The sequence below is a fragment of the Cyprinodon tularosa genome, unplaced genomic scaffold (assembly GCF_016077235.1).
Source record: "Cyprinodon tularosa strain WSP-4 unplaced genomic scaffold, ASM1607723v1 ctg1681, whole genome shotgun sequence".
Taxonomy (NCBI): Eukaryota; Metazoa; Chordata; class Actinopteri; order Cyprinodontiformes; family Cyprinodontidae; genus Cyprinodon; species Cyprinodon tularosa.
The window spans coordinates 71477-78404 of NW_024038515.1; positions in this window are offsets into that span (position 1 = coordinate 71477).

Here is a 6928-nt window from a genome sequence, read left to right on the forward strand (position 1 = left end):
ATAAAAGCACCAAACTCTGTCCTTCAGTTTGAGGAGCGAGTGGATCCTGTAAAGCCGGGGTGCCCAACCAGTCGATCGCGATCTACCAGTTGATCGTGGGGGGAGTTTCAGTCGATCGCGAGAAGTTTTACAATGTAGACCTATTTATGGCTATGACAAAAAAAAAATCAATTAATTAAAAAAACACTAATCAAATCATTGAACACGAGTCCAACGTCTATTTTCATAATAATAAAATGAAAAGTAAAAAGTCTGCAGGGAACCTTTTTTAATGCATGCTGATTGCTGGGCATGGTTTGCCACGGTTCCTAGGTTACCAGGGACTCTAAATCGCGAAGAGGAATCTGAAGAGTTAATGAGATAATGACATCTATCACCACTGATGGGGCTCCATCTATGGTTGGGCGCACTGCTGGATTCGTTGCTCTGTTCAAGCTGTCTGAAATGATTTTTGGAGCTACCGCTGCATCATTCATCAACAGCAGCTGTGCGGCAGTATTTTAAATATGAAGCATGTCATGGACGTTGTGATGAAAATCACTTGCTCTGTTCGGGCCGGGAGTTTACAGAGGCGTTTATTCCTGCCAGCTGGAGGAGGCAGGTGCAGACCACCCTGATCTGCTGCCACACATCGACGTCAGGCGGCTGAGCTGTGGCGGATTCTTCCAAAGATTTTTGGAACTTTTGCCGAAATTAAAGAGTTTCTGAAACAGTCAACAACCCATTCTGCTGTTTGTTACATCTTCACATCCACATAGTTTGTACTTAGTATTTTCCTATTTTTATCTGTTTTCCTGTTGAATTTTAAACCATCGGACAGTTTCTCTGCCAACGCCCAGTGAAGTTTATCATTCTGAAATAGCGGACTTCCCTTCTTCTTCCTGCTTTGAAGTGATCTTAGACTTAGATTTTATTTGTAATTTTGTTTACAAAGTGTAAAACAAAAAGGAAATTTAGTTTGGAACAGCTCTCTGGACAATTTCATATTTTTTATAGTGCAGCCTTGAAAAGTAGTAAACTACATATATATGTATAAACAGTGATATAAACATATCACCAGAGGTGGAAAGTAACGAAATACATTTACTCAAGTTACTGTATTGAGTAGGTTTTTTGTGTATTTTGTATTTTTCAATTAGTTTTTAAAATCGGTAATTTAAATTTTACTTGATTACATTTTGAGTGAAGTATTGTATTTCGTTACATTACAAATCCCATCCGTTACTGAGTAAAAAAAAACTTTGGAAAACCGAAAGGAAGACAAAAAACCGGGCCCGGAAGCACTACAGCGAGTGACGTGATCAGCATGTAGATCTAGGCTACCAGGCGCCAAGTCTTTCTGTAGGAGATTGGGAACGAGATGGAGGTGGATCAGGAGAGCGACGACGGTTCAGAGAACGTTTCACTAGAAATGCTAGCTGAAACATCGAATTCTGCTGCCCAAAACGACGAAAATCCTTGGCCACATTTGAAAGACTGCTTTTCATTTAAATCCAAGAGGGCCAACAGTATCATCATGCAATGCCAGACGTGTCTGCCAAAGGTGACTGAACTGGCAGCATTCAATAACTCCACATCTAGTGTGACATGTGTTATCTTGTCATTACATGTGTATACATTTGTATAGATTTTTCTTTATTTAAAAACTAAATAGTTTTGGATTTATGACTCCTTGTCCTATTTTCACTACATGGGAGAGATCCCCTGCCCCGTTCAACAGTTGTTTTTAATGTAACTACGTAACTTTTACTTAAAATACATTTTACATCAGCTACTTATTACTTTTACTTGAGTAATTTTTCTGATGGGTAATTTTACTTGTACTTGAGTAATATTGTATCCAAGTATTGGTACTTTTACTTGAGTATGATATTTTAGTACTTTTTCCACCTCTGCATATGACTGTAAATTTATAGTTCGTTTTTTTTCCATCTCTACTGGACTGTGTGTGGATCAATTTGTTTTTTTAGATTTTTTGACCGCACAGCCTTTGTCTGGAGATCTTGACTGCTCTTTTCTATAGTGAGTGAGTGAGTGAGTGAGTGAGTGAGTGAGTGAGTGAGTGAGTGAGTGAGTGAGTGAGTGAGTGAGTCAGTGATATGTTGTGAAGTTCTTATGAGATTGTTAACTTCTGTTTTTGCAACCTATTTTTTGACACACTTGATCATTTCCCCGTTTGTTGGATTTACTGTTTATTCTCCACCTGTGCAAATAAAAAAACAATTACTGCCCATCCCTTGTGTTTGGCTTGGTAGATCTCGGCATGCAGACAACTTCAAAAGTAGATCTTGGTTTAAAAAAGGTTGGGCACCCCTGATCTAGACTGTACTGGAGGCAGGAGGGACTGCAAGGCCTGGATTATGAGGTGATCACCTTCAGCCCCTTACATGGAAATTAGGGAAGGAACAGTTTATGAAAACCGTCCAAACCGTTCGGTTCGACTGTCTCGGTTCTCCAGCAGCACTTTATAGGTCTGCTGTATGGGACCTTTGCATTTAGAGTGACCTACGATGACGGCGGAAAGACAGTTGTGGATAAAAGTGCAACAGTGTGCAAGCATTGTGCAACATGTGTTGTACTATTCAAGACATAATAGATTTTCCTAACAAACAACATATACCGAACCGAAAACCGTGACCACGAAACCGTGAACCGAACTGAACCGTGGATTTTGTGAACCGTTCCCCCACTAATGGAAATGCAGTATCCCATTCTGGACACGGTAAAAAAGGCAAGTTTTTGTTCATCTGGGAACTCTGGTCTGGGTTCCCCATTACAGAAGAGCAAAGTAACTCAGCCGTATCACTGCAGAAGAAAAAGACATTTGACCAAACCAAATTAAAATGCGCTGAAAAAAAGAAGTAAACTAATTTGACCAGACCAATTGAAACAACTCCAATAGATGACATAAAGGAGTTGTCAGATGGTTGAACCCTATTATTGAATTTTTATTTGATATTTTGCTTGAGTCTTGCTGCTATCTTTACTTTCATGGCTTCAGATAATGGACTTTATCTGTGCTTGTCTTGTTAGATCTCACTGCTGCATTTAATACAGTTGATCAATATTTTTTTTTAGAAAGACTTGATATTTTTTAGCAATTATAAGAACCCGCAGTAGACTGGTTTATTTAAATTGTATCTGACCGATTTCAGTTTGTTGGTGTTAATGATAAATCTTCCTCATGCTCAAAGGTTACCTGTGGAGTACCACAGGGATCAGTGCTAGGACCAATTCTCTTTACTTTATACATGCTCCCAATTGGTAGAATTATTAGACAGCATGGGATTAATTTCCACTGTTATGCTGATGATACCCAGCTATATCTGTCTATAATCCAGATGAAGCTAATCCATTACATAGATTACAGGCATGTCTGAAGACATAAAAACCTGGATGACTCTTAACTTTCTCCTTCTGAATGCAGATAAAACAGAAGTTATAGTCTTTGGACCAGAGTCTTTGAAAAAGAAGCTGATTAGCCAGTCACTTCATTTGGATGGGATTAAACTGATTTCAGATTCTCGGTGTTATTTTTGATCAGGACCTGTCATTTAAATCCCAGATCAAAGAGGTTTCTAGAATTTCTTTCTTTCATCTGAGGAACATTGCAAAAATTAGAAATCTCCTGTCCAGGGGTGATGCTGAGAAACTAGTCCATGCATTTGTTACTTCAAGGCTGGACTATTGTAATTCTTTACTATCAGGAAGTCCACAAACTTTGTTAAAAGCCTTCAGCTGATCCAAAATGCTGCAGCCAGAGTTCTGATGAAAATGAAAAAGAGAGATCATATCTCTCCTATCCTGGCTTCTCTTCATTGGCTTCCTGTTAAATCAAGAATAGAATTTAAAATCCTCCTTCTCACATATAAAGCCTTAAATGGCCAAGCTCCATCTGATATCAGAGATCTGATTGTTCCTTATGTTCCTAACAGAGCACTTCGCTCTCAATCTGCAGGTTTACTAGTGGTTCCTAGAATTTCTAAAAGTAGAATGGGAGGCAGATCTTTTAGTTATCAGGCTCCTCTCCTGTGGAACCAACTACCAGTTTTAGTCTGATATTTTCTTATTCTCGTTTTATCTTCCCCACTGCCATTAGACTGCTGAATGTTGTGTAAATTGGGTTATTTTATTTATATGTATATATATATATATATATATTGCCCGATCGCCCAGGGCAAGTAGTTTTTATTGTCGGGAGTGTACAAACTTCATTGCATTTGCCCGCCGGGCAAGTGCAATGATCGCAAAAAATAATTTATCACTCAAAATTACTTTAAAATCACTGACATTCACTTAAAAAAGGACCCACAAATGTCGCCGCCACAATTTTTGTTGTTTTGTACACATTGCCGCGTGATTTGTAAAAGCCGCGAGATTTTTCCGCCAGATTTTTGTTCGGGAATTGGCGCGAATGAGACACATTTTTTTCAACTTGGCAGGCTAAAAAAACAAGGCATAAAAATAGTAAGTAGAGTAACACACCCACCACCTATTTTACTCTCCACCCATTTCACCCCCCACCCAGATAACCCTAGATTAAAAATGATCGGTCAGGGATTAGGAAAATTGGCATAATTGTATGCCATGCGCACAGTGTAAATATGGCTATCATATGGCAGTCTTCATTACATTTTTTTCTCTTAGACATTGGAGAGATGCATTTAAATGTTATAGAGCTAAACATGTTAGATTGGTGACCTGTTATGTTATTATTGTCTTGTTGCTGCATTTATTTTGTCAGGGAAAACTAATCCTGAGTCAGTTAAAAGTCAGGGAATTCTGAAATGATGTAAGACTGTGGAAACCCTGAATAAAATATCTATCTATAATGATTCTCTAGAAAAGTCACATTATATTAATAGTATTATCTTGTATAAACATACCGTGACTCTAAAATAAAAGTGATTCATTTGTGACATTGACTTCTGTATGTGATTTATCTTAAGTTTTTAACCTGTCAAGTTTTTTTTAGATTTTTAACATTATAATTTATATTTTTCCAAGCACACAACAGTTTAAAGCAAAGTTTAGTTTGAAAAGAATGTGCAGGAAGGTTTGAAAAGCATGTTAACACGGTAATGTAGGCTTGAGTTCATTATCTGACGCATGCATATACACACCAGGAACCTGGAAACTTTAAAAATACTGAATTACAAAAAAACATTTAAAAACAAACATGTTTCATTGATATACAAAAATAAATATTAATAACTATACTTATCAAACATTATACTGGGCAAGTAAAAATTGTTTCTGGGCAAATGAAATGTGAAAGTCACTTGCCCAAAGGTCAAGTGGTAAAAATCCTTAACGTCAACCCCTGTATATATATATATATATATATATATATATATATATATATATATATATATATATATATATATATATATATATATATATATATATATATATATAAAATATATATATATATATAAAAATGTTAGAAATGTAAATATACAGTCATGTGTTTATATTACTTTTATTATGTATTTATTACTGTTTTCAAGGCTGCACTTCAAAAAAGTGAAATTGTGTAGAGACGTTTTAAAGAAATTTATTTTTGTATACACTTGTGTAAATAAATCTAAGTCTAAACAGCAGCTGCAGCATTTTGTCCTTTCTTCACGTCATCATGTTATTCTACACAAACTATGTTGACTTCAATCACAAAACACTAGGGATGGGACGATTTATGAAAACCGTCCGAACCGTACGGTTCGACTGGCTCGGTTCGGTTCGCGTGTGTTTCGTTCGGTTCATGCGCTGCTCCTTTTTCTCATAGGCGAAGCGTTTACACTCCAGAGCAGAAGGTGGTGGTACTGCTACCAAAGCCAACTGCCAGTAGTAAACAAGAAGAAGAAGAAGCGAAGCAGCGTAGCTGGGTGTAGCAGAAAAAAAATCAGTTGTTGTGGAGAATTGTGTCGGACTGGCGAGTGGGAAAGAACTGGAGTTGGAAGACGCACCAGCAGCACTTTATAGGTCTGCTGTATGGGACCAGTTTGCATTTAGAGTGACCTACGATGACGGCGGAAAGAAAGTTGTGGATAAAAGTGCAATAGTGTGCAAGCATTGTGCAACACGTTTTGTTTATGCTAACAGCAACATGACCAACATGTCATGCTAACCCTGAAATCCCTCATACTCCGTCAGCAACCCCCCCTGAGCTCCAGACCGCCTGCTCAAAGCAAAGCCTACAGCCTCCACTGTGGCTTCATCTGCTCCCCTCTGAGTTCCTTGGAGATCGTAGAGAGCATGCGCCAGATGATTAAATTCAAAGCAGCAAAACATACGGAAATGATCCAGGGTTTCCGCAGATCATTTAAAATAATTACAATCCATAATTTTTTGGGGGATTTTTTTCAATAATTTCATAAATTTTTATGGGATTTCGGTGTAACAATCAACATGTATCGAATCGAACCGAAAACCGTGACCATGAAACTGTGAATTGAACCGAACCGTAGATTTTGTGAATCGTTCCACCCCTACAAAACACCAGCTTAATCTTTTCCCTCCCCAGTTTATTTCTACTTCACTCTGAAACCAGGAGTAAAAACTAATCCACCCTGAATTCTTTCAGATCTTCTGAAATGTCAAAGGATGACTGTTTTAGTCTAAAAGCTTTTAGATATTATCCAGGATGATAATAGGAAAATGATAAAGCCAGTTGTTCCTTTTGAACCTTTTATTTCTCATGGCTCTTTACATCTCAGTTGGGTTTCAATGATCACTCTGTGCTTTCTGACCTTTGATGCATATTAAGATCTATTAGGATCTTTCTCTGAAGACTACGAGGCTCTGAAACATCAGAAACAAAAGTAGTTCTGCACAGTGGAAAGGAGCCAAATTACCGGTTAGAAGAGATTATTGAAACAATGTGCCATAAAATGGACGAAATTGAAATTTGATAAATTTCAAGGAAGAA